General features: G+C 36.8%; 1 long non-coding RNA gene across 1 annotated transcript in view; it reads left to right on the top strand.

Moving 5' to 3' along the window:
• Positions 1 to 25,413, top strand: part of LOC139600372 (uncharacterized) — a 61,730-nt gene extending 36,317 nt beyond the window's left edge. Inside the window, exons 2-3 of the long non-coding RNA XR_011682507.1 lie at positions 21,300 to 21,471; positions 25,324 to 25,413. This is a non-coding gene — a long non-coding RNA (uncharacterized lncRNA). The remainder of the gene's footprint in view (positions 1 to 21,299; positions 21,472 to 25,323) is intronic.
• The last annotated feature ends 2,561 nt before the right edge of the window (positions 25,414 to 27,974 follow it).

Genomic DNA, 27,974 nt, shown 5'->3' with positions numbered 1-27,974 from the left:
TTCTGACTGTTTTTGTTTATGTGTGGAGGTGGTATAACCCCAGCCAGCAGCCAAGCCTCACGCAGCCCTTGTTCACTGCCCCACCAATGCGTTGGGGGAGGGAATTGGAAGAATAAAAGGTAGAAAACTTGTGGGTTGAGATAAAGACAGTTTAATAGGGAAAGCAAGAGCAGCACACACAAGCAAAAAAGACAAGGAAATCAGTCACCTCTTCCCATGGGCAGGCAGGTGTTCAGCTATCTCCAGGAGCGCAGAGACCCAGCACACATAACTGTGACTGGAGAAGACAAAACCCGTCATTCCAAATGTCCTCTATTTCCTCCTTTTAAACCCCTCAGCTTTATCTACTGAGCATGATGTCATATGGTCTGGAATATCTCTCTGGTCATCTGGGGTCAGCTGTTACTTCCCAACCTCCCTTGCACCCCCAGCTTCCTCACCAGTGTGGTAGAAAAGGCCTTGGCTCTGTGTAAGCCCTGCTCAGCGACTCTATCCTGGTCAAAAGCTGCACACTGGAATAGTCATTGGGAAAGCATACAAAAAATTATGAATGAAGATAATTTCTTAGGGTAGAAGGGTTTAACTCTTTGGTTTTTTTTCACAACAAGCACTGTTCCTTCTTTGAAAATGTAAATATATCTTAAACCCTATCCAAGATATATCATTATTTGAAAAAAAGCAATAATTGCAGTCTGGATCCAGGAATGAATTCAGATGTGAATCCAAAATGAAGAAGGGTGCCTAGGTTTTTGAGTCTCAAGTCTGGACACATCATTTAACTCCAGGCAAGTTTAGTGATCAGCACTTCCTTGGGTCTTATTTTTGGCTTCTTATTCATCATATGAGTTTATTTTCATTATCCTTCTGAGATGATCTTCATTCCTCCTATATAGGTTATATGTGTTTACCTAGTTCTAAGATTAAAATTTCATTCTGGGAACCAGGCCTAAATTTACCTTTATAGTGTATCTAGGTTAGTTAGGCACTATTATTGCATCTGGTCCTCAATGACATGGCTTATGACACCAAAGAAGCTGTAAAGAAAAGATTGTCCTCACAAGGTTTTGTGGAGGTGGACAATGCCCTCCTGCTTTGCAAGGGCAATTCATAATATCTAGCTTGTGTTTTTGAAGTTATTGAACTGCAGTTTGACTCATCTCCTTGATGGAATATGTGTTTCTGATCTAATTAGGACACAGGTTCTATTCTGAGAGATATTCTGCCACCTCTTCAACATTTCTCATCAGCTAATAAATTTCATTTCTTGATTAAATTGCATGATTCAAGAAGACATATACATATTTATGATCTCTCCATCAAATTTCTAGAATTAGTACCAGCTATAGTTTGTTCCATTTACTTTGTATCTTTGAGTTGTCCCATATTGTTGACTTACTCTTTACATCCTTGTGAGAAAGTACAAATTTTCTTTCTTTGGTGGATAATTTCTGTACTTTTTATTATTCTTTTTTAGACTACAATAAAATTGCCTAGATTATATCAAAGTTTCTTTTGTACTTGCTTTAAGTATCTGGACAAAGAGCTTACAAAAATGATAGTGCTACCCCAGGCAGCCAAGGCCATGGAGTGCAACTGGTCCATTCTTTCTTTAGAGAATACCAAAGCATAGCATAATTAACCCTTATATCCTTCATTTTTAAAAGCTGTGTTTTGTCAGAAACAGAACAAACTAAAACCGTCAAAAAGAAATCACACTAGATAAAAGGGTCTTGCTTTTCAGACAGCAAAATTTAAATTGAGCAGTTTCCGTACAGTCTGGATACTACTCATTTACCGTCTCTGTAAGTTTGTTCCTTGTTTTTCTTGTAAGTCTCTTGGATCTATTTATATTTAAAATCACCAATTTTCTGTTTTTCTCTGTCTATTTCACTGTTGTATTGGACTTGCATGACCAGGTTTTGATTGTGGAGGGAGCTAGGGGTGTGAACTCTGTGAGAAGCTACCAGAAGCTTCTCCCACGTCCAGCAGAGCCAATGACAACCGTGTCTATGATGGACCTATCAAACTCAAACCAATTAGGAGTGATGGTAATGTCTCTGTGAAAACATATTTAGGAAGTGAAACAAAGTTATTGCGCAGTTGTAATTGGGCCAGAGAAGAGTGGCATGAGAACGTGTGAGAGGAACAACTCTGAAGACACCAAGGTCAGTGGAGGAGGAGGTAGAGGAGGTGCTCCATGTGTTGGAGCTGAGATTCACCTGCAGGCCATGGTGAAGACCATGGTTAGTCAGGTTGTGCCCCTGGAGCTCATGGAGGTCAATGGGACAGCAGAGATTCATTTACAGCACTACAAGGCATGAAGGAAAACTTCCTCCCCTAGTCTCCAGGTACTTGAATTTTCAAAATGAGTAGCTATTTGGATATCTTCTTCTTTCCTACTTAGAAAAATGAAAACTGAATGTTTAAAACAGCTTCACCCCAATCTTCTCAGAAATGGTATTTCTTTAAAATGCATAATCTAAAGGGACAATGTCACTTAGAAGAAATCAAAACTTTTGAAAGTCTTAGCCACGGTGACCAAACCATGGAGTAAGTGACAAATTTAAAAATCAAGTTTTTTTGTCTGTACTAGTTGCAGAAGCAATTTTCTGCCTTTTTCCCTCTGTGCTTATATTTGCAAATATACCATCCCGAGCGTAACACTAAGAGAATGTTCTGGATATAGTCTAGCCACCCAACCATGACACAATGTTGATATTAAGCCAGTAGGCATTATCACCTTATATTGAAGAAAAATGGCTGCGTTATGGATTTGTAGTGAAAATGACTGAGTAGTGTGTTCTGCTCTGTGATCTGTCTAGGGAAACCAGGGTATCTGCTAATATGAGCATTGCAGCACGGTTTCTGATCTATATATATTTACAGACTCTTTCAGCATCAACAAGAAGAGCTGAATAGCGTTTATAGACTTCTCATCCTGTTACTTCTCCCAGTGTTCATGTCTTATCTCCAGTTCCTATGTGTCCTAGCCTCTCTATAATGCAGATAAATAAATTATCATTACCTATGGCAGATTGTAGCTGTTCAAGGAGATACATTTTCTGCCATCAAGACAGCATCTCCCTTAGATGAAAGAAACACACAGTAATCTCGCAGCATAAAACTACAGCTGGAAACTCTTTACAGAAACTAAGCACTTGGATTAATTTTTCCTACCTCTAAATCAGAGAGACCACACCAGGGAGGTTATTATCTTTGAGAGACTTCTCTAAAAGCAAGTTTTATTACCTCACCTTGCTGATTCACTCCATGTCTGCCATAAATATGGGGGATCAGTGATGTTTTGTCTAGATTTTTTGACTTCTAATGGTATGATTGAGGCTCTCAAAGTTTGTTTTGAGGAAGGGAAAAGCAAAGGACAATTTTATGGAGTTTTGGATAAGGCTAGAATCCAAAATGTTGCAGTTAAAACATATGGATAGGCAAGATGTCAAAATGTGCTTCTAAGCATCCTACATTTATGCAAATAAAAATATGAGGCTCTTGACATGAATTCAGAAGTAGGTATTTTTGAATCTGAATACACTTCCAGCTTTGCAGATGGACTCCAAACTAGGATGGGACTAGCTCAAATCCCCAGAATATCTTGTGTGAACTTTGCAAGGGGAACTACACCCATATCTGGGTTTTAGTTTAGCAGGTGGAGCACATCTGCATTTTGAAATCATATTACCATGAGTGTACAGGGTGTGTGTGAGAGCAGAATGCTTGATGAGGGTTGTCCTCACCCTGAAACAAAATACATTTTATAAACCTGTGTGCTCAAAGAAAGACTTGGCAGGTGGCACCCTAATAGGAGTTTGAACCTGCACAAATTTTCCACCTCTAACTTTCACATTGTTTGCAAAAACAAACTGACAGACGCGGCTGACTTTTCTTGACATAGCTTTAAAGCAGGGCATTGTTTCAGTGTGGATTAGCATACACATGCAATGGCAAGACACACTTGATTTAAGTATTTTTTGTTCCTAGATTTTTGGGTTTTGTTTTTGTGATATTTTTTCTCCTTTTATTTTGTCACCGATAGAGCAGAACCTGCTCCTGCTCATCATTCTTTTTTAATCTAGCCCAGTGATGAAACACACAACTGGGGCAAGCTTGGCAGTTGAAGGATCCAGATGCTAAATTCCAGGATTAATTTCTCTAGCGGAGGCAACTGGGAGTCAGATCCTCTCTCTGGCTTTCCTAGCAGCTTGGTTTAACCCCCAGCAATCCAAAAGGCTCATTTTTGTGTTAGACTGAGAGTTCAGTTTTCCTGGAAGGTAAAGAACTGCCAGATTGGCTTTGTCAAATGAAGGATTTTGTATTTAAAATATCAGTGCCTTGATTTTCCCAGTGATGGGAACTCAGTCATTGAAGACTTATGTATGTGCTAATGATGCTGCCATTTGGCGTCTTCCTCAGAACCTGACAAAAGAAGGAAGTTGACATTAGCAAGTGAAAACAATGAAGGGGGATGTAAAAATAAGCAGTGATACAGTGATTTCTCTCTTCCTGTATCACAGTTGCCTTCCCTGATTAAAACAGGGAAGGCAACTGTGATACAGGAAGAGAGAAAATCGAAGCAGCTTAATTCATGCAGAAATGTAAAATCAGTTAAAATGCCATCAGATTATTTCATTTAACCTGCTTTTTTTCATTGGTTGTCTCTTTTTTTTGTTTTGTTTGCTTAGTTAGTTAGTTTTGTTTTCAAGTGACCTTCTTTTATTCTTGATATCAGGGAAATGAATTGTGACAGAACTGTAGAACAAAGAAATCTTGCATTCTTGAAGTAAATGTTTTACCTTGTTAAAGGAGTACTTAATGAAAAGTAAACCCTAAATATAAAAATTAACTCCAGCTCTAAATTGTGTGCACTGTGGTTGCAGGGACTATTAGCCATCAGAAGACAAAAAGCAATATAAACACAGTTTGGATTTCCAGTAATGAGTTATGCATTGTGTGTGTTTTTTAAATAAGTTAATTCTGTATTTATCAAGCAATGCATGTTGAAGGTGCACTACATACTAAATGACAAGCATGTCATTTTACAAAGATATTACCAAGGAAAAAAATTAAGATGAAAGAAAGTTAAAGTGTAGCTACTACAGGAAAATACTTAATGATGCAGTGAATGCTCAGTTCCACATTTGAAAATATATATTTTTGTATGACCATATGTAAATAAATAGCATACACTTTTGTAATATCATACCAACTACTAGTTAAAAAAAAGCCTCAAATACAATATGCATCTCAAAACCAGATAAATTTATATTTAAATAATTTTTCTTCTTCCTGCTATCGAGTCTTTCAAACCCACTTTGCAGTAGGTATGGATGACTTTAAAAGAGGAAGTTTGGCAAGATCCATAGAACAGTGGGAAAAACTGGAAGTGAAAAATGAAAATTAAACTCCACAATGAAGATTTTTGGCATGGAGCCAGAATGTGATCTTAAAGGTTACACTTGTTTTAAAAATTTATTCTTATGCTCTTAGATTTATTCCTGCATTTCATAACATTCTTGACCAAACAAGCACCAGAAGTGCTCTGTGGGAGAGGACCTGGAATGCAGATCTGCAGAGTAGGGAAAAGGCTGCCTTTTGGGATTTCTCCTTTGCTTTTCTGGATTAACACATTCTACCCAGAGTATTGAAATAAATCTATTATCCTGAAGGCAATAAATGAGTTTATGCTTATTGTTTCCATGTTTTTGCTATGTTCATACTTCAGCTAGCACACAATCAAGGTCAGATGGATTTTATTTAACAGATGAACTAAGTGTATGCAGTATAAGTAGTGTGTCTGCTTATGTGTTGATCTGAAAAGTAATCTGAGAATTTTTGGCTGCAATCAAGCTCTAATATGATGCCAAGATTCATGACCTATGGTTCATAGATGGGAGCACAGGTCTCAGAGTTGTTTGTGAGCAATAAATTACAAGCTCCTGATTAGAGAATTTTGGAGTGTGGCTTTGGTCAAGGCCTTGTCAACTGAAGAAGTGATGGATCAGCAGAGGGATTAAAGTCTTGTCTAAAGAAATGCATTGGGATTTCTCTGGGGATAATCACACCCTTACTCCAGTAAAGGAAAAGTGAGAAGTATTATATATGTGAAAAAAACGCCCATGCATAATGTCTATAATCTGTGTTCATTCATAAAATAAGAGTTTTCTTGCCTGGAGGAGGATACTTTACAGCAGGTAGGCAGCAAAGTGCTACTAAGTCACCTGGCAGAATTTCTTATACCTCCCCTACCAGCACTATTTATTATGTGTGAGATCCTGACACTATTGAAAAAAAGATAAAATTCCCAGTGAGTCTCTTGGGACCATGATTAGAGGAGGTTACTTTATAAAGAAAATTTTTGTTTTGCAGTAGTTGATGTGACTCTTTTCAGATTGGGATGAGTAGAGGGGCAGGATGACCTCACTCGTCCTGCTGGCAATGCTCTTCCTAATGCAGCCCAGGCTGCCATTTGCCTTCTTGGCCAGGGGGCACTGCTGGCTCATGGACAGCTTGTTGTCCACCAGGACCCCCAGGTCCTTCTCCACAGAGCTGCTTTCCAGCAGGTCATCCTGTGCTGGTGGGTTATTCTTACCAAGGGGGAGGTCTCTCCACTTGCCTCTGTTGAATTTTGGATGGTTCTTCTCTGCCCATCTCTCCAGCCTGTTGAGATCATTCTGAAGGGCTGTACAGCCCCTTGGGATATTGGCTGCTCTTCCCAACTTCGTGTCATCAGCAAAATTGCTGAGGAGGCATCTGCCTCTTCGTCCAAGTTATTGATGGATAAGTTGAACAATTCTGGGCCCAGTATTGACCTTTGTGGATACCACTGGAGACAGTCATCCAACATCCATCCCTGTGCCACTGATTACAACCCTCTGGGATCTGCTGTTCAGCCAGTTCTCAATCTACTCACTGTCTTTCCTGAGTTTGCCTACAAGGGTGTTGTGAGAGACAGGGTTATAAGCTCTGCTGAAGTTGAGGTAGACAATATCCACTGCTCTCTCCCCTTGTCCATCCAGATAGTTTCATCATACAAAGTTATTTGGTTATTCAAGCATGATTTGCCTTTAGTCAATTCATGCTGACTGCTCCTGATCACCTTCTTGTCATCCATGCGAATAGAGATAACCTCCAGAATGTGGTGCACCATCACTTTTCTGGGGATCAAGGTGAGGCTGACTGGCTAGCAGTTCCCTGGGTCCTCCTTCTTGCCCTTTTAGAAAGACTGGGATGATATTTGCCTTCTTCCAGTCCTCAAGCCCCTGAACTGATCACCATGACCTTTCAGAGATGGTGCTGAGTGGCCTGGCTATGGTGTGTGCTAGCTCTCTCAGCACTCATGGATGCATCCCATCAAGGCCCATGGACTTGAGATGTCAAGACTGCCTGGGTGCTTTCTGACCCAGTCCATCACTTATTTTTGCATTAACTGTTGTTTTAGTGACTCACACCCAGTCTTAGGTTCAGGAAAAACAGAGATAACCAGTTACAATGTTTTGGTAAGAAAGAAGCAACATGGTTTGCAATTTTTAGGATATTTTTGGCCTTTCTTTCAAAACTGTTGCAACTCACATTGATCTTCACTTTAGAGCGTCCTGTCAATAATCTCAGAGAACTTGCAGAGAAAATACCCTCAGAAAAATTACTATTCTTAAGGAGTTCACTTCTGCCAAATAAAACAAGAAAAAATCTGTACCATTCTTAAAGTACCAGCTTTAGAGCTTGCAAAAGGAGGCATGAAGGTACTATGAATAGTTAATCATGCCAGAAAAGTGCTTTATTCCAGGAATTTATTTCATTTGAATCACCAAAATAACTATTTAACAGCAAAGTTCATAAAAAAGACATAGGGGAAGATAACACAAGAGAATTATGTAATTTACTCAGATAATTTTTAGTATAAGAACTTCATTTATCATGTCGTTGGGGCATATAATATCATTGTTCAATTTTGGGTTAGAAATAGCATGTTGTCTCTAAACAATGCTGATATTATGCTTATATTCATTTATATAGGTACTGCTGATATCCTTGTTTGTCAGATTACTGCTGTGAGAGATTCTGTAGATCAGTTTAATTTTCAGTAAACCTTGCTACAAAAAAGAGCTACCATGTGATTAATCCATGGAAGCCTATAAAAGTTGTAGGAACTCTTTTTGAGAGGTATAAATTACTTCTTTAATTCAAATACATAAAAAAATAATTTTGAATAAAGGAACATGAAGAACAGCAGAAAACATACCATTAATTTTTCATTGAAATACTATAGAATTCTATGCAAGACTGATATTTATCATATCAGATTCATGTCTGTTCTTAAAATATTTGGGGCCGTAAAGGTTTTGAATTAGATTGTTGTGAATATGGAGGTGTGCCTTGGTTGCTGGAAAACAACTGTTCATCTGACAAAGCAGCTATCCTAGGTTGTGTTTAGGGAAGAATTGGAAGGTATGGTGGTGAAACTCCAGGAAGTAGCCCTGATTTTCCTGAAAGGAAACTTCATGCAATATTTTTGTGTTTTTTCAATTGGTTCATCTAAAGTTTTGTAATAATCTGTTCAGAATACCAAGTAATCTTTCCTTTTAAAAGTTTTACCAAAGTAAGTTATTTCTAGCCAGTAAAATGATATATTCAAGTGTGCCACTGGCATCAAGAAACTACAGGCAACAGCCTAAGAGATGAAAAAATTTGGAAGCTTTAGCATTTTTTTTTCAGCTTTGTATTCAGAAATTGAAAAGGCTTTGGGGTATAAGTTTTAACAGAATGCTCCTTATTGAGTTGCACCTGAGAGGAATAGTCAGTGAAGAATGTTAACTTGTGAATTATTTCTCAGCAGATAGTTACACTAGAACTCCCCCTGGATAAATGATTTCATTTGGATTTTGGTAGACTGTGTCTCCCTTTTGGTCAGTCAAATGCTGTTAAACCCTGTTTAGAATTCTGTAAGCTCTAAAAATTAATTTCTTCCCTAATTTTTTTGAAATATGGAATCAGACATGGAATGTGAAAGTAGAAGTACATAAAATATGTATGGCATGTTTTGTCTTGGGAAAGAAACAAAAGGCAAACGGATGTGACAGTAGTCAACGTGTTTTCTTTATCTGTTCAATCTTGACACCATCTCTCTGTACAACACACTTCTGCAAATTTTAAATTGAATTTTGACTTGAAAACTTTGTTGCAGAGGTTGTGTCTTCATGGCTGTTTTTTTTTCCCAGAAATCCAATCTGAAGTGATGAGGGTAGTCAAATTATTATTCATAGTGTGTTGCTATGTTTCATATTCTATAGAAATAATAATTTGTAGCAAATAGTGAATCAAGTCTTCTCAGAAGAAAAACTGACATCAATCCCAGACACATATACATTCAAACATTGCCAAAATATTATTTTGATTTCTGTGTATATATTTATGTCATTATATTATCTTTTTGTGTGTCACTATTATGGTATCTGTAGTACAATTGTGGAACAGTAAATATGTACTTGAAAAATCTGTATTGTTATTCTTCTTTTTAAAAAAGTATACTTAATATTCTACTTTTCATTTGATAAAAAATACATCGTTTTATTAAATGTCACTTTAAATTAGTATATGTTAGGAGTATGTGCCCTAAAAATCCAAAGGTAAACCTTTCAAATGACAGAGACAGCTTTGTCCCAGTGAAAGACTTCACATATTAATCTGTTAAAAAAGGTGTCCTCCCCTTACTCCCCTTACTGCCTTATCCCCATCTTGCAAACATTTAAATTCCATGGCCCATAGTTATCCTGCTGTCAAATCAATTAAGTTCTTTCCATTTTGTTCTTTCAAAATGATAGAATCCTAGTTCATAACTAAAAGTATTTTTATTCTCAAATTGCAGGACCTTCTGCTATATAATTTTAATTTTTTTTTGTATGATTTATGGTAACAAATTCTTCATTGAGGTCTGCATTGGTCACTTCACTCTCATTTAATTGACCTGTGATTAATTTAAAATCCTATGTGAAGAACATCTATGCAGTCAATTATCCTGGCCAATACAATTTTTATGGCCTTGTAGGGTTTTTAATCTTATTTTCTGTTTACTTTTAAGTCTTAAATCATTCTTTCCTTCAAATTACTTTTAAGTCATTAGGTAACAACAGTTGCCCAAACAATACTTCTATTTTCAAAACTGCAGCGGTACTATATGGACTAAACCCAGGATCATCTGAAAGAATTGCCCAAGAGATAATATAATCTTTCTGATAAGGATTATAATGTCTTCAGACCTGAGTACATTGAATGTCTACCGAGATTTTTTTGTGCCCTACTTACAGTAATTTACATTTGTAGACCTTGATTTCTGTAAGGCAGCTTGCCTCTTCTAATATGCTTAATGCCATCAACTTTACTTAAAACTGATGCAAAATATTAATTCAAGTTTTGGGGCCATATCTAGATTATATTTAATCTTTTTCCTTGATCTATTTTTAATTATGTGGATAAGAAACTTTTTGCTATTTGTTTAATATCTTTTGCAAGATCTAATTTATCTTGACTTTTGCAGTTCTCACTTCTTCTCTAAACATACTGACCCGTAACACATAACTTTCACTACTGATTAAATCCTTTATTCCTTTCTTGCAGGTCTTCTGTTTTTCTCACTTTTGAAGACACTATTTTCATCCATTTTGATTTGAGGGACTTTTCTCCAAGTTTCCTCTACTTTGTATTGAAAATAGAAGACAATTCCCATGCTTATGGGAATGCTTATGGCTTAGGGAGATTCTAAATCTGTGGTACATTCAATTCAACTCCCACAAGTTTTCTCTTCTGAATTTAAAACCTTCATTATGGAATTGCTTTTATTTGGTTCCCCTTCATTTCAGCTGAGTCACTCACAACCACTTGATCCAGAGTAACACCACTGAAAACAACTTGATAAAGAGTTTTTAATTTTAGTGCCTCATATGAGGCTCTAGTCTCATAGAACTCCTATTAGGAAATAAAATTCTTACACATCCACGTGAATTTATCTGAAATAGTCAGTCAGTACTTTTATATATAGCAATAACTTTGACTAAGATGCATTTCTACCCTTAATGCAAAACTGATCTATTTCCTGTTTGTAGAAATTACCGTGGAAAAAAACCAAATAGCAACCAAGGAAAAGACCAAGAAAACCCCAAATGTAGCCCAAATGAACCCCCATCGGAAATAAGTTTGGGAGAATACAGTAACTGAAGGAAAACAGACATGTAGTAGTGAAGAGAATGGATTACTACTTCTACATTACCTCAATTGTCCAGGCAGATTGGCACAAAAAAATAGCATGTATTTTATTATGGTCCAATTTAATATTTAGAAGAAAATAACCTAATTATAAAAACAAAGAAAATGTACATGAAAGAAGAGACTGAATTACTTAGTGTCTAGGATCAGATCTTATCTTGAATCCTCTGTTTCAAAATTGACAGAAGTGAAGGGTCATTCTGGGTGCTGCTATAACCCAGTGAGTGATAATTATTCCATAAAAAAGTGGAACAATTTCAACATGAAAGAGAGACATGAAATATATGCAGGAGATGGATTTACAGGATGTAACTTTCATGCATAATGAAAGCTCAAAAAATTGACCTGTTATTAAAAGTGTAGAGATATTTCCTTCTCCACTGGCTGAATTTTCCAAGGTAAGAAGGACTTGGAAATGTAACAGCAGGATACAGTCATGCTGCTGAATACCTTATTTAGATGTACAATTTTTACTGAAGGAGTTTATGAATGCTTCCCTTAGATAGAAGTGAGAGGAATAGTCTAGAGGTAACCTTCTTGTTTCAAATATAAAAAAAATAGAAATCATATAGCACACCATCTTTCCATCTTAAAAAGGCAATCAGCCTTTTCAAGTCATGTAAAAATACTATTCTCAGCAATACAATAAACTACATCATTATCAATAAGAATCCCTCATAGACGTAGAAGTTCAATTAATAAATGATACACAGGCAATTAATGTATTTCTTGCGGTGTTTCTCAATTTGAAAATATAAGTCCCACAGAGTTTTTCTGGGGGAACTGATATTCTAGTGGTCCCAGTTGACTGGAAGCTAGAAAATCTACAAGAAGGATCAGAAGGACAATCCAGGGAACTACAGCGCTGTCAGACAGACCTTGGTGCTGGGAAGGGTCAAGGAGCAGATCATCTCGAGTGTCATTATGCAATGTAGAGGACAACTGGAGCATTTTTGCCCAGCCAGCGTGGGTTTATGAGAAGCACATCCTGCTTGAGCAACCCCAAGTCCTCTGATGGCAGAGTCATCTGCCTAGTGAATGAGGGAAAGGCTGTGGTTTTCTATCTGGACTGTAGTAAAGCCTTCAGCATTGTTTCCCACAGCATTCTGCTGGCAGCTGGCAGGATGGCCAGTCCCAGAGAGTAGTGGTGAATGGAGTTATATCTAGTAATGGCCAGTCACAGTGGGGCTCCCCAGGACTCAGCGCTGGGGCCAGTCCTGTTTAATATCTTTATCAATGATCTGGACAAGGTGATCAAGTGCACCCTCAATCAGTGTGCAGAAAACACCAGGTTGGGTGGGACTGCTGATCTGCTGGAGGGTGGCAAGGCTCTGCAAAGGGATCTGGACAGGCTAAATTAATGGACCAAGGCCATGAAATATGAAGTTCAACAAGGCCAAGTTGCACTTGGGTCGCAACAATCCCCTGCAATATTACAGGCTGGGGGAAGAGTGTCTGGAAAGCTGCCCAGCAGAAAAGGACCTGGGGGTGCTGGTCAGCAGTTGGCTGAACCCAAAACAATGTGCACAGGTGGTCAAAAAGGCCAATGGAATCCTGGCCTCCATCACCAATAGGGCGGCCAGCAGGACCAAGGCAGTGATTGTCCCTCTGTACTCAACACGGGTGAGGCCACACCTCAAGTCCTGTATGCAGTTTTGGGCCCCTCACTGCAAGAAAGACATTGAGGTGCTGGAGCACATTCAGAGAAGGATAGCAAAACTAGTGAAGGGTCTGGATCACAAGTCTGATGAGGACTGAGGGAGCTGGGGTTGTTTATCTTGGAGAAAACCAGGCTCTGGGGAGACTTCATTGCTCTCTCTAACTACCTGAAAGCAGGTTGTAGCAAAGTGGGGGTCAGTCTCCTCTCAGAAAACAAGCAAGGGCAAGAGGAAATGACATCAAGTTGCTCCAGGAGGTGTTTAGGTTGGATACATAGAAAAAGGGTGAAAGGGTGGTTAAGCAGTGGAGAAGGCTGCCCAGGGAAGAGATGGAGTAATTACCCTTGGAGATATTTAAAAGATGTTTAGATGTGACACTTAGGGACATGGCTTAGTGGTGAACTGGGCAGTGTTAGGTTTATGGTTCAACTTGATGATCTTACTATTCTTTTTCAACCTAAACAAGTCTATGATTCTATGATTTTACTTAATCAAATATGTAAATAGGAAATCTAGAAAAACAATCTTTGCAAGGCTCCTATTATGTTATACCAGATGCATATGAGACTCTTGTCCCCATCTGCCTGTTTCATCTTAGATATGAAAACATCATATTAATTGTGACTATCATATTAATTACATCAGATTGTTTAGGACATGAGTTACTGAATGCATCTCTCTCAGTGCAGGTGGCACAGTTTTCAATGTGATGAACTATAGCAATCATGGAAAGCTAGATAATTTATTTCTAATTTGCACTGAAAGAATGAAATTTAGTTTTTAGGGAAAATATGTAGATCTTTCAGTCATTAAGGAAATTACAGTCACTTTTGTTGTAGTAATTTCTCTTTTATAAAAATCTGGCTTAAGGAAGAAAAATTACTTGACTGTAATTGATTTCTACTATATTTTATTCTTTTATGCTACACCTGTCATCTTTTCTATATGTGTCTCAGATTTAAGACTACAGAAATGACTGTTGAAGAAGATAGTATTTGTGATGTGCTATGGATTGTATTGAAATCTTTTGAACTCATTTAGGCTATGGCATTCTATGGCAGATTAATTAAAATAATTCACAGTTCCTCCAGCCTGGGACAGGGAAAGGGAAACAAGCCTCAGATGTAAAATGCACTCATGAGGTTCCCTCACTGTTTGATTACTCTTGTATCCATCACATTCCTTCTGAAGTGAGTCATCAATATTTTGGCCATGAAAAAAAGTGGCAGATGAACACTCCTGTGGTACAAGGCAAGTCTTTTCCTGCTGGAGACACAAATAATCTTTTTGTGTGCCTCCAGAAGTGATATGAACAATGGAAAATGCCCTTCTGCTTCAAATATTCTATCAAAAGCTCTGTCTGATTTCCCTCCATGACCTATCTGAGCCTCTGTTCAATGGGAAAACCAAAAAATTGAGTCTCTTTGTCTTTTTCCCACACTTTCAGGGCACATGCTTCAGCCCATCTACAAGGCTGACCACAAACTGCTTGAGGTGATGACAAGAGTTTTATTTTTCTGGATGTTTAAAATTCGCCACAGGAGGTAAAAAGTCATTCAGCTATCATACTTCACTTAATTCATAAAAGGTCCAATAAAAGAGTTCTTCATAAAATGTCGAAATTAAAAGAGTTTTTTTCCAATTACCAACAGTTAGCAATCTTTTTAGCTTAGCCTGCCAACTGTCTCAGGAATTTTTGATTTGATTTTGCTTTTATTGTTTTTTTTAGGGAGGGACATTCTTATGTGAACAATGGAAAATTAAAAACTCATCTATTGAAGCTGATTTTGACTGTCTTGATATTAGGAAATCAAGGTTTTCTCTGTGCTTAATAGTGTCATATGGCTCAGCTGGGACTTAAATTGAGCTTTGTGCTACTTTTTCATTTTCCAGCTGAAATCTTGGGCTGGGACATGTTGCTACTGTGTTTACCTTCAATGCCTCCTGCTGTTCTTCCAGAGATCTGTGATGACATGTCTTCATCTTTTCATTCCTAGTTTGGTCTGTCATATAGCCAGAATTAAAATGTATGTTATGTGCATTTCAGGTCCTTGAATGTGATAAGGGCCTTCAGGTTTAAAAAGAGTACTGAAATGTCAGAACCAAGATGTGATGCCTTAAATCTGCCATCTGATTCATGGGAATATATGGGAAAATCTCTTAGGGAAAAGTAGAAATTAAAAAATTAATGTTTTGCAAACACAAATAAGTTGTCTGAGCAAGTCAAACTTGTGAACCTAGGGTATGTTTAATTGAATGCAGCAGACAAAGATCATAGTGTGACATCTATTTGCCCTGTCTGGTGCCTTGTGCAATTTCGGTGAAGTAGTGAGCCACGGGCTGAATTGTGTTCAGAGGTGACAGTTAACCTCATAGCTCCTTAAAAAAGTATTTTCTCTGCTTTACATTCTGATTCTATTTCTTTTAGTAACTCTACTTCATGTTTTACGTATCCATGGTACTGTTAAAATGTGAATCCTTCTAAGGAACTCTTTATGACACCCTGGCTGTGGAGTGGGAAGACACCATAGTAAAAAAAAACATAAAAGAACACTGCTAGAAATTGTAGTACAATTCAGCTGTTCTCAGATGTTTGCTAAAGATGTGAGCCCACATTTGTTCTGAGACAAAGAAGCTAATAGGGTTTTGGTATCCTAGCCCAGAGTACTCCTTAAAAAGTGTTATGGCCTTTTCTAATTTTTCACTGGATTTTTAATTCTCCATTTTAAAATTAAGATGAAAGAGGACAAATTTTTTATTTTTTTTTTTTTTTACTGTGACAGCACCTAAACTCTGTCATCAAAATTGTATCTCTATTAGGTAATTCAGTGGAAATATGCAACAAGGTGGCAATTTCATTTGACACATTGAACTCTAATATAGCAGAGGTAGGGGCAACAATTAGGAGTTTATGCCTTTTGGCACAAATATGTGATTCCAACATATTAAAAAACTTCCATATTCAGGGTAATATGGTCTTCCCATTAGGAGGAGAAGTTCCTGACAGACTGGTATTTATTTTTTGCCACCCTTATTATTCACAAAATCGTTTGTTTTTTGATGAGGTACAACAACAGGCAGTTTCTTTGCTCAGTTCCTGGCAAATCTTTCCCTACTCTGTGCTGTCTCACCAAACAATGCTCTCCACTGCTGAGATACTTGGTTCCTTCACCAGCTATGTGTAAAAGAAATTTGGCATAATGAGGACCTCTACCTTTAGTCTCTGTTAGCTGTGGTGTTTTGTAAGAAATGTAACTCAGCCATTAAAATCAGAATGAACTTAGGTGCTCCTTGCTTCTTTCCCCAGTGAAACAAAGGGGTTTGTTCAGGCTGTGCAATTAGCTAAGCTGTGTTACTAGGTGACTGTATTAGTGAAGGTATATATTTCTTACCCTGGCTGTGAAAACATTTTAAAGTTTCAATGCTTAAATATTTTTAAGCTTCAAAATGACCTTTTTCTTCTTAATCACATTATGGATATTTTACACACTGTGATATTTTTGTCCCCAAGTGTGACTGGATTGCTCTTTTAGGCCCTGATTCAGCAAAGCACTAGGGTATTTCCTGCTTTAAAAATCAGCAAAACACTAATATATTTCCTACTTTAAAAAAAAAGATTAAAGGTCTTAAACTAATCCTTGGAAATTCTGCCCCAGTTTATTGGAAATTTTATTTAAAAATTCAAAGAGAGACTGTAATTCTTCAGAATGTATCATATCTTAAACACTTCTGATGGAGGAATATAAAACATTTCTCACTCATTTTTTGTTTTCTGTGGGAAAGTTCATAAGGCATAAGGCTGTGATGGCTAATTTGTTTTAATGGTATTGCTTATTTCTATCAGACAGTAAGACCTTTACATCACAAGATGTTTTCCAGTAAGTTCAATACACAAAACTATGTGGATGATGTTGAAGAAATGATTAATAATACTTGCTTATCTCTGTTAATTACTTAATTTCTCTGAATAAAAAAATGAAGATACTGGAAATACAAATCTCAGAAAAGAATCTGATGGTCTCGTGGTTTGTCAGAAACTGTAGCTTTTGAGATATGTATTTTCCCAAAATATTCGTAATTGGAAAAGTTCTGTTCTGTAAAAGAGGTGTCCTATAGAATTGATGCCACCCTTGATCACAGTGCTCCCTATTGAAAAGCACATAAAAGTATTTCATAAAGCAAGTTATTGTATCGTGAGTTTTAACATTGGCACAAAAAGTGGTTGCCAAACCAGCTGTGTGAGTCCCTGCAGAAAATATTCCACTTCAGGGCAACATTCAATTGATGTGCATCTGGCACTGTAAGTGCCAAAATGCAAAAAATGCATGTGGACAGAAGTAAGCTTTAAGGGATTGTCCTTTTGCTGTTCCCAGCTTGCTCTTTCTATCAAAGGACTACTGCAGGAACTGGTCAGATTTGAATAGCAAAACTCCACTTGGGTGCTTGATAGAAAAGCATCATGTTCAGGCACTGGAACAGCATCACAAGTGTAACAGCAGCACAATGGGGATCAAGAGCTGTATAATAAGGAGGTTTCACACAGCCAAAGTAGCACACACGACAGAGAAATACAGCTAGATAAAGTGGATCAGTTTTCTTCTTTCAGCCAAAACTCTCACACTTCAGTAGAATTAGTTCACATTTAACGCTGCTTCAAATTAGAATCCTCCAGCTCTGTTTGACAAATGAATGTATAAAATGATTCTATGATTCTTTTATTTTGGATTATATGCTCCTGGCATAACAGCAAAGTGAACAGACCTGACTTCTGAAGACAAAATAAGCACTGAAACAATACTGTCATGATTCTTTCCTCTGTAAAGCTACAAATGAGACATTTGGGAGCAGAAAACTGTTTTGAGGGAACATTAAATTGGCCAAGAACAAATTGCTACAGAAAATGACATCCTTTTCTGAACATCCATTAGTTTCTGATAATCAGGAATTCTCGGATGCTTGAACATTCCATTAGTATGAAGCAGCGAGTTAATTGTAATAATTATCAGCAGTTTTAATTGTTTTGTTATAATGTACTTTGCAGTTTGTTTGACAGTATGAAATCAATATGCACCTCTAGGAAAATTATCTCGTATAATAAAATTAGGCTCCATTATGCCTCCCAACCTTGGAATTAAAATTTGCACATAAATATGTATTTCTGTTTGTGTACCTAGAAGAATTATACTGAATGAGTGGAGATGCATAAATAAATTGGACTTTGTTTTTAAAGTGGAAGATGGAGTCTCCTATTAAGAGTATTTTGTAACTTTCAAACCTTTAGTTTTCAGGCATGCAATTAGAGAACCACTGTTATCTCTCTTCAACTTTACTGATTATTTTTTCATGCCTCTAAGAAGTATAGGATTTTATAGAGATTTTAGCAGTTGTTTCTAGAATATCTGTATTTATGTGGTGAGGTATGTGAAAGTTATTTGTAATGATGATTTCCAGATGAGGATCCCAAAGAACATAGAACCAATAAAGAACTAAATATTTCAACAACTGACAGAAGGTTCTACTTGCAGTTATTACATCTGGTCTAACAAAATCTGGAAAATCTGGAAAATAGTTATTTACATAGCAGTCTTCAATATGATGAAAACTAACCCCAGACATTTGAATTAATATATTGCACTTTAACAGCCAAATAACATTGACTCTTTTCTTACACTATTGAAGTCATTATTTATGATTTCTCAATGTCCTATAGGCTTTATACTCATGCTCAATATTGTAGTAGGGCATCTGATACTGCAGAAGGATTCAGTTTATTGTATTTTGAAGAAGATGTTAAAAAATTAGAGTGGAGCAAAAAGAAGCCATAGGAAAAATTTAAGGAGTGTAGAGAAGTGTGCTTCATTAGGATATTCTCACAGTTTTATCTGTCAAAAGGTAGATCTACGTGCAGCTTGATTACAGTGTTTAAATATTGTTTTGTAAGAATACCCTGTATACTTAAGGGCTTTTAAATTTCATTCTAAAAAACCCCAAAAAAACCCCCAAAAAACCCCAAAAACTCCTTGTAGTTTTAACAAGAACCAATAGCAAGAAGCTAAGGACAGAAAAAAAAAATAAACAACCCTAGAAATAAGCATTTGGGTTTGGTAGTGATTTTAATGGCTGATTAACTGGTGGAACAAACTACCAAAAGAAATGAGAAATTCTGCATTTCTATATTTTTTCCAGATACTTTTTGAGAATATTTGTTCTAATCAAATGCCAGTTACAGGCTTTTGTAAAGGCATAAACAGGACAAGGTGTAGTGGTCTAAGTTATAATGTTTTATGGCACTTGAGATGTCAGACAAAATACAATTCCTTCTGGTCTTATGCTGTGATTATTACCCACACAATTTTCATCCTCCACATTGAAGTCTCTTAAGAAGAGGTGTCAGCTCCTGTCACTGTCTTGCAAGAGTTAAAAACTTCATTATGTTTGTTCTTTTTTTATTTTCCTGTGGAAAAAGACAGAAGATGCTGCGAATCCTGGAGAGACTTGAGAGGGTCAGAAGCTTAGCTGGGTTCCAAAGGAAGATAGGAAGTCTTCGTTCTTTCCTCTATGAAGACAGAAGTTGGGGAAGAGAAGAAATTAGTGAGGGGAAAAGATGACAGATGGGAAGGGGGTGGGAATCAGTGATACCAACCTGAAAAGATTTGTGATCGCTACACTAGGCAAGAGATGAAATTTTGGAGCTGATTTCCTTCAGCCTCATTTACATGCAGAAATCTGAGGTAAGGGTCAGTGCCTAGTCTAGCAAGGAACAATATAAAAATGTTTTCTGATGACCTGGACCGGATCTCTATAAAGAGCACCTTCAGAATAAATTTGTTATATAGTTATCTTTTTTGTATTGAAGAGGTTTTTTTTTGTTTTCTGGGTTGGTTTTCTTCTTTTTTTTTTTTTTTTTGTTCGGTTGGTTTTTTTGGCTTTTTGGCTTTTTGGTTTTTGGTTTCTTTTTTGATGTTTTGTCTATGTGTACTGCTTTGCTGTCATTTTATTTGTTTGGTTTTTATTCTGTTGGTGGTGTTTTTTTTTTGTTTCATTTCTGCCTCCTGTAGGCAAGTCTGTTTCTGCTTTTGTAGATATACAGGATTGCTCCTGGGCTGGAGGGAATGGTACTCTCTCTGCTCTGCATGGAGCAGAGCATCTGAGAACAGGTTCAGCACACCTTTGCAGAGTTGCCACAATGGGTGCATACTAACAACATCCTTGGCTAAATGCCTGTTTCACAGTTCAATTTTTAGGGGCACAATTTCAAGAAATGAATGTGAATACTGCCTCTCACTGCTTCTCTGGTTTGTGATCTGTAAATAAAAAGAACTTTAACCTTTTGTAAGCTCAATGATAAGTTATTTGTTGGAGCAGCAATGTGTCAGCCCCTAGCTGATTCAGAAATGACAACTAAGGAGCAAGCAGACTATGCTTCATGTAAAATCCAATTGTAGTGCCATCATTATAAGGAAGACTTGAGAGCTCTGCTGTCTTTTCAGTAGCTGTCACTGCCTCTGTCAAGGGCTTCATCTGAATTCAGAACATATAGCTTTATTTCCTTATAATGTCTAATGATGATTCATGGTTTTTGCTTTCCACTGTCTTCAATTCCAACAATGCGTGTTTTTATACCTGCTGTCTTAAATCCCTCTATTCACTGTTCAGGAAAACTTCTAAAGCAAGCACACTTAGCCTTCCAAAGGGAATTCAATAGCTCCTGAGGATTCTTCCATTTTTTTAATGCTGCCCCATGCTGTTTCAGCTTTTCTGCCATCTTCGAGATTATAATTACTATTGTCATTGCTGGAGCTAGACATCTACTTGGGGAGTGCTCCAGAGAGAAGTGAGCTGCACCTCCTCCCTCCCCTGAGTGCAGAAGGACAGATCCTTCTCATCTCTGCTGGTCCCAAAGGCAGGAGGCTTCTGGCTGTTCTTTAACCCTGACCTCTTGCTTTGCAGTAGATAAAGCTGAAGTCAAGTCACTGAGCTGACAGTTTATAAAATGTATTACCTTCTATTACCAAATTTTAAAAGCCTGAAGCTACTTTTTGAATTTTAGCACTGGTGTTAGTTTTTGTCGTAAGTTTTTTTTTCTTAACTGTAGCTACTGATGGTTATTTCAAGTGACTTAACACATTTATTTTTATAAAGGCAACTGGTACTATCTGCTTTCTCTGTCTCTCTCTTCCAGAGACTTGAGTTAGTGCTTACTTTTAACTGTGTTGGCTTTTGCTGAAATTATTTAAGACTCTCTCCCCTGTTTAATTTTTGAAACTACTGGGATAACACATCTAATATAGTCTCTCTACGTTTCTGAAAATATTTATATCTAAGGCTGTGGCTTTGATTTTATTTCAAGGTGTTGCTGCTTTCCTCTGATAGGGAAAACCCAAACTGATGCCACATTGTTTGGAGAAAACGGCGAAAATGCCTACAGAAGGATGCTCAGAAGAAGGAGAGCTACGTCAATGACACATCAGCAGCTGTACTCAGAGACTGGCTATGCCTCATGCATACAAGGTGCACACCAACGGGCGCAAAGGGGAAAAAGGAGGTATGCTTTGGGGGAAAACCAGTATTTTTCACTGAATGATTTTTGTTCCACTGATTTGTAGGGATGAATTGTTTACATATTCCTTCACAAGCTAGGTCTTTGCAGGAATATCCTGTGCTGGCACCATGCGATGACAGAACTGCTGCAGACTTGAAAGGACCTTCAGTGCTTTTTATTGCGTGGTTAACAAGAACAGACAAGTTTCCTCCCCATTCCCAAGAAATAGGCTACTACTTCAAAACCTTTCTCTGCAACTACATGGGAGCAGGGCGGATCTTCTTTGGTCTAGACCCGATGAACTAGTGCAGCTCACTGAGGAGCAAGAATGAGCACCACAGGAGTTTAACAGTCTCACCAGGCTGCAGCAGATCCATTTATTTTTAGACTTCCATGGCACAGCTGGAGCTGACAACTCCAGGAGTAGTAGTTCTGTCCAAGAAAAGTAGTGAGAGTTGTGTTCACAACCCATGCTCTGAAAGCCATTAATAATAGAAAAAATAGAGCACTGTAGGGAAAAAAATTTATTTAAGGGATTCTTTCAAGATGGCTTGTGTACTGTCAGGCTGGATGCAGAGTAAAATGTGTGAGCAAGTTTCACTAACAAGGTATGAAACATTCAGAATATCATGTGAGTAATATCCAACCCGTCATTTCCAAGGAGGGCTTAAGTAAGAGAAAAACAAAATGCAGATGTGCCTTTCCAATTTCTTTTTGCTGTATTAAGAGTCCCTGTGGTATTTTAAAGTGCGTTTTCTGCATATTTTTGCATTAAAAATATTAGGTTATCACATCCTTGTGTATGCTTAAAGATGAACAATTTAGGAGACTTCACAGGAGACTGAAATTTTTGTACTCCTAATAAATCATCTGGGAGGGAAAAAGAACTCTTTCTGTGTGAAAGAAAAAAAGATCTTTATACTTTCATAAAAGGGAGAGGCGGTTCTCAGTCTTCTTACCTAGGAGATCCTAAATAAAACTGAGACTGCTATGTCTCAAAGTTAAAAAGATCATTCAAACCACTTCATCTTAATTGGGAAAACTACAGCTTTTTGCTGCATCTCCACAATCAGGCATAATATTCCTTTCCCTGATTTTATCTTTTTAGGAATTTTCTTTTTTAATCTTTCTCCCTTATACCACCAGCAAGTATTGTACGAACACACTATATAATAGAATTTGAAAATGGCCATAAACATTACTTACATGTAAATAAACAATAACAGAGACTCTAATTCAAATCACAGGCTAATTCTCCTTATCACAACTCTAATCCTGCTATGTAAAATCTGCTTCATTAATGTTGTTAGAAAGTTAAAAGGCTTTTCTACAGGTTTTGCCTGCTGGATGCAGTTCTCTAATAAACAGTAGCTGCGATGTGACCAATGTGATAATGCATTAAAAAATGGTCAGAATTTCAGTTCTCAAGGGACCTGTTGTGTAATAAAAGAAATATGTGAAACTGGAGACTGAGGCTACTGATTTCATAATTTCTGACTGGTAACAGATAAACTCCTAGTTTGCTGAAGCATACAAAACACAAAAATATCATTCATTGATATGTGAAATTGATATTTTTTCTTTCTATTCTCTGATAAGAAGATATAAAATTAAAAATTTAGGTTATTTTTTAAAAATTTATTTATAAAGGAACATACAGATACAAAAGACATCTTAGAAATTAACTTAATATTTTCCTAAATTATATTTTTCAAGATCATTTCAACTTGAATAACTAAAATCCCCTTTTCTTTCTTAAACAATTAAAACTTTACAAATGACAAATTTTTATCATAATATAATTACATTATAAAAGAAGTATATTTCTGAAGAGCCCAAAACCTGTCTAATTTGTGGTTTGGTGCTCCTCTTCTTCTTGTTTTGAAACCAAGAGGGAGGATTATGGGTGGATAAAAGAAAAGTGGAAGTATATGGAAGAACATTTCATTGTGGTGAACTAATCTCAAGAATTTTTTTTCAGATACACTAATTATGTATGAAGTTCTTGCTAAAAGGTTAAGAATATGTAGTTAAGAATGTATTTAAGAATGTAGGTTAAGAATAGTATTCCTGATGTTTTATGTTTGTAATGAGCTGCAGCTGCTTTCCTACTGTACCTTGTGTATTCTGTACTCCTGTAAAATGAAAATAAGAGAAACATAATGTATTTTAATGCATATGTCTCTCATTGTTCTTCTTTTATAGAGATTTTTCTAGCTCATTGCTGTTACTGTGGTGTTTTAGCACTTAAGATTTAAAAAAAAAAATCTACTACAGCATTTACTATCAGTATAGATTCTTCTCCCAGTTTACCAGGAAAGAATATGCTATATACTAGTTATTATGTGTCTGTTTTCCACAAATGCTAAATTTATGTTCTTAAAACCAAAGTTAAAAAAAAACCCAAAAAAACCCAAGCAAAAAAAAAAGTGCTGTTTGCCTCTGAATCTTACATGTGTAGGTTCTGTGATTTTTCTTGGCTTTTCTAGAAATTAATTCCAAAGGCAATACTATCTTGCTGAGTAAGCACAGCAGTCACCCTTGAGGTAAATTAGCTTCTACAACCACAGGAAGCAAACAAGAAAAGATAAGATTCTCAAAAAAACCAGTGAGACGATCAAAAGAAAACTACTTACATGGTGAGCTTAAACAAAGCCTAACAAGTCAAGTTTCAGCATCACTATAAAGTAATGAAACCAACATTCTGGTAGCACAGTAGTGTTTTAATCAAGGTGGCATGGAGGCAGGTATTTCAGCCCAACAACAGCCATCAAGGTTTTCAGATTCATAGAAGAGAAAAAGTTGATTAGCAGAGAAAGAGGGGGGAGGAAAGAAGAGACAGAGGAAGAGAGAGAGATCCCTGCTGTTAGCAGGTTACTGACTTCTTCCAGATCATCCATGTGATGTGTGATGCTTCATGCTGCTTTAAACCTGCAAATGTTATTGTTGCTGTAAAATGAGTGGCTTCTTAGGGTTGAATCTTTCTATGTTCAATCTAAACTTGCTGATATTGTAGCTTCCTTGGAAAAGCCATGGTGTTTGCAAACATTTTGAAGCTGAGAGAGAGAACAGAGCTGAATTTGATTCAACAGAGGTAAATTGGAGGACTTTGAGTAACAGGACCATTGAAGGACGAAGAGCAATAAGTAAATGGAATCAGGGAGAGGTTTTTTAATTTTCTTTAGACTTCTGTCTTCCATATACTAGCTAAAGTGCAAACTGATCTATCTTTTAGGCAGAATTGATTCTATATTTTACAGAGAATATAGAACTAAGTCTGTGAAAAGAGGTTCTTTCAGCTTTTCAGTATGCTTAGTTAATCTTCGTTGCAGAAAGAAGTAGTAGAGAAAAATAAGCTGGTGCTGGGTTTTGGAGCAGATAAAGAAAAAAGTGCACTATGTCTTTCCAATAATTTAATTACCATTTCAAAGCTGTTATTTTGCATATGCCTGAACTTCCAAAATAAGCATAAATATGATCTGTTGAAACCAGTGATGTGCACTTTTCTCAATAGGTTACTTGACTGGAAACGATGATTCTACTTTTTCCCATTGATTTACCTTGACTGAAAAGATGACTCTACTTTTTCCCCTACAAAAACCCCCATCAATCAGATCAATTTCTCTTTATTTCCATCTAGTACATAATGCAGTTGTTGGCCAAAATTAGTCAAAAGTAAAATTTTGGAGCATAAGTCCATTAACATATGTAGAAGTAAAGAAACCAGACTGTAGATGGAACTGACTGATGTATAAAAAACTTCCCATGATCTCTTCAGCTTTGAGATTGTACTGATTCACAGGTGTTTTGATGGCAAACACATTGCTGAGATTTCTTTTTTTTTGCTCTTCCTAGGTCAGCATATTGTCAGTCAGAGCTTCCGTGTCAGCCACCTTGGGAAGGAAGCAGCAGCAGCAGATACACTGAAAAGACCCTTCTTTTCTGGTAAGAAAACTTTAGTTCTACTACTATTCCCTGGCATAAATTTTCTTTCTGTCTCTAAAACTAGAGAGAATGCTCAAGACCAACAGCAATCTTCAAAATGTGACTGCTGGAGAAACATATAAACTGCTGGCACTTCAGAGCCAGCACAATTGGAATAAAAAAGGTTTGCAGTTGTATTTGTGGCAGCACTTGAGATATCATAGCCAGTAATAGTGAAATAAATAAATGAGTAAATAAACATTAAAATAAAAAAGCCCTCAATAGAAGAGAAATATAAACAGAGCATTAAAACTGTCATTAGAAGACACCAGATATATCTGAAAAAATACCAACTTGTGTTAACAATCTCTCCTGGAGACCGGATGCTAGGAATAGATGGATCACTGTCTCATCCAGTGTAACACTTCCTCTGTTCCTTTTTTAAATGCTATTTTTAAAACTAAGATAAACTGTATTTAAATACAGGAAGTAGACCATGGAGAAACAGTCTGTTATAAGAGATTAACAAATTTCTTTTTTTTTTTTGATGAATATGTCTTTTCCTGTTCAAGATAGTCCTTTTGGTGACCAGAATGCATTTAATCCCTTCCAAGCTGAATTTTGACTCTGCTCTAGTGAACTTTAAAAACTGGTATTTATTATAATTTGTTGATGTCATCAGGATATTTTCCATAGAGAAGGAATAATTTTGTCAAATAAATTAAATGAGAAATGTGTTTTCCCTCAAGATGTAGGCTTATACCTATACTTCTGCTTGCTTCAGATAGTCTGTGTTTTCTATTTCAGTCTAAAGGTACTTTTACCACCACCATGGCTGCACAGGTTTTGGACAGGCCTAGTAATCAAATTTCTTTTAGCTTCTCTGCAGGCAATGTCAGAAGAAAAATACTGGGCACTGAGGGTGCTATAACTTGTTTGCATTTTGTCTATGTTGAGACACTTGTAATTGAATCATAGGTGACATTGACTATTGTACATCCTGAATTAGGATTCAGGTTATTGGTCAAATTATGATTCTTTGAAAGGGGAGCTCTGTAATGAAGTCACAATTAAAATACAACTTCTTTTGTAAGTCAGTGGGAATTACATACCCAAATGTCTTCTGTGCCTTTGAAAATCTCTGCATAAGTTTATAAATTTGATCACAACAGTCCCTTCTGGCCTTCTAATCTATGAATCTCTTAAACTTCCTAGCATGGGAATTAAACTAATTTTCAGCTCATAGATTGGTTATGCTGAGATCCACTTCATTTACTTACTGATGGGATTTATTTTTCCCTGTTTTATGCTGAAGGAAATATAAAACCCTCTTATAATTCATGCTAGCTGTTGCTGATTTTTTGTTTGTTTGCCAGTTTTTTTTGGGAGGTAGATGACCATTTCTGTATATGTCATTTAAAGCAAACAACTCAGTTTAAAACAAATAGTTACAGTTTTTATTAAGTGTTTTTAATACTATTTCAACAGTAAAGAGAGCATGCAATCAGCAAAAAGAGAAAGTAAGCACACTGTAGGGGTGGAAGAGAAACTTTTGGTTTTTCCTTCCCCAGTGATGCATGGATGAGAAGCCATTATGGATTCATACATGATTTCTATATCCCAGGAGGACTGCAAAGTGACTTTCTTCTTTCTCTGTAAGACTTTCTCATGAAACAACAATGTGAGACAAAGAACTGGTAACTCAAAAATTTTATGTACATCTCTTCCTTTGTCCTTTAAAAGAACCTTGAAAAATATTAGTTTTTTTCCTAAAAGCTTAAGGTCCCTGTGAAGAATTAATCTTACTTCTCGATGTAATATAGAAGACTGTTTTCCGACAGCATGGGTTGGACTAACAAGACTAGTCCCTCAAAACCCTGTACTGTACATATGTTCAGCTCACCCCCATTGTTGCAATATTAGAAGACATGGTGATGAAAAAGTTGGATGTATCTGAAATATAAGCAGTTGCTTATTTGGCCCTTATTTAATTCCTAACTCTGCTTCCTTCTAACTGCTCTTGCTTTGAACATTTGTACATCATGAGAATAATATAATTCTGAGATGCCTGTGAGTTCACTCATTTAGTGAGATTACCATCCTCTTATTGATAATCACTTCTTGCTCCAAATTAATCTTTGCAGGAATCTTTACATTTCACAAGAATATATTTTTACTGAAATGAAAAGCTTTACTGTGTTTTGGAAACCTGCTTCCCTGTAAATATAAATATGAGTAAGTCTATTAGAAAACATTTCACTGCTTTCAGAATTTCACTGTTATAAAAATTTCAGTGTAAATACCTGTGCATCTTGTTTGTCAGCTGCATACTTTTATAATATGTTGAGAGCTAACTGGACTGACGAAGGTAGACAGTTTTCTTTAGAATTAACCATAATAATCATGGGACAAAAATCTAGATCAGCTTTTTTTTTGGTCTGCCTAGAAAGACCTGGAAACATTCTTACTCCCAGCTTCTTGGAAAGGTGCTATGGGCCCAAGTTGCCTAAACAAATGCCTCTAGGGCCAGCTGAGACACCTGATGGCGCCTTGCCTGCCCTCCAGCAGGCACAGGCTTTGAG

The sequence above is a fragment of the Agelaius tricolor genome, unplaced genomic scaffold (genome assembly GCF_023055355.1).
Source record: "Agelaius tricolor isolate 1412-34295 unplaced genomic scaffold, bAgeTri1.0.p SCAF_26, whole genome shotgun sequence".
Taxonomy (NCBI): Eukaryota; Metazoa; Chordata; class Aves; order Passeriformes; family Icteridae; genus Agelaius; species Agelaius tricolor.
This window is presented reverse-complemented; position numbering and strand designations above follow the sequence as displayed.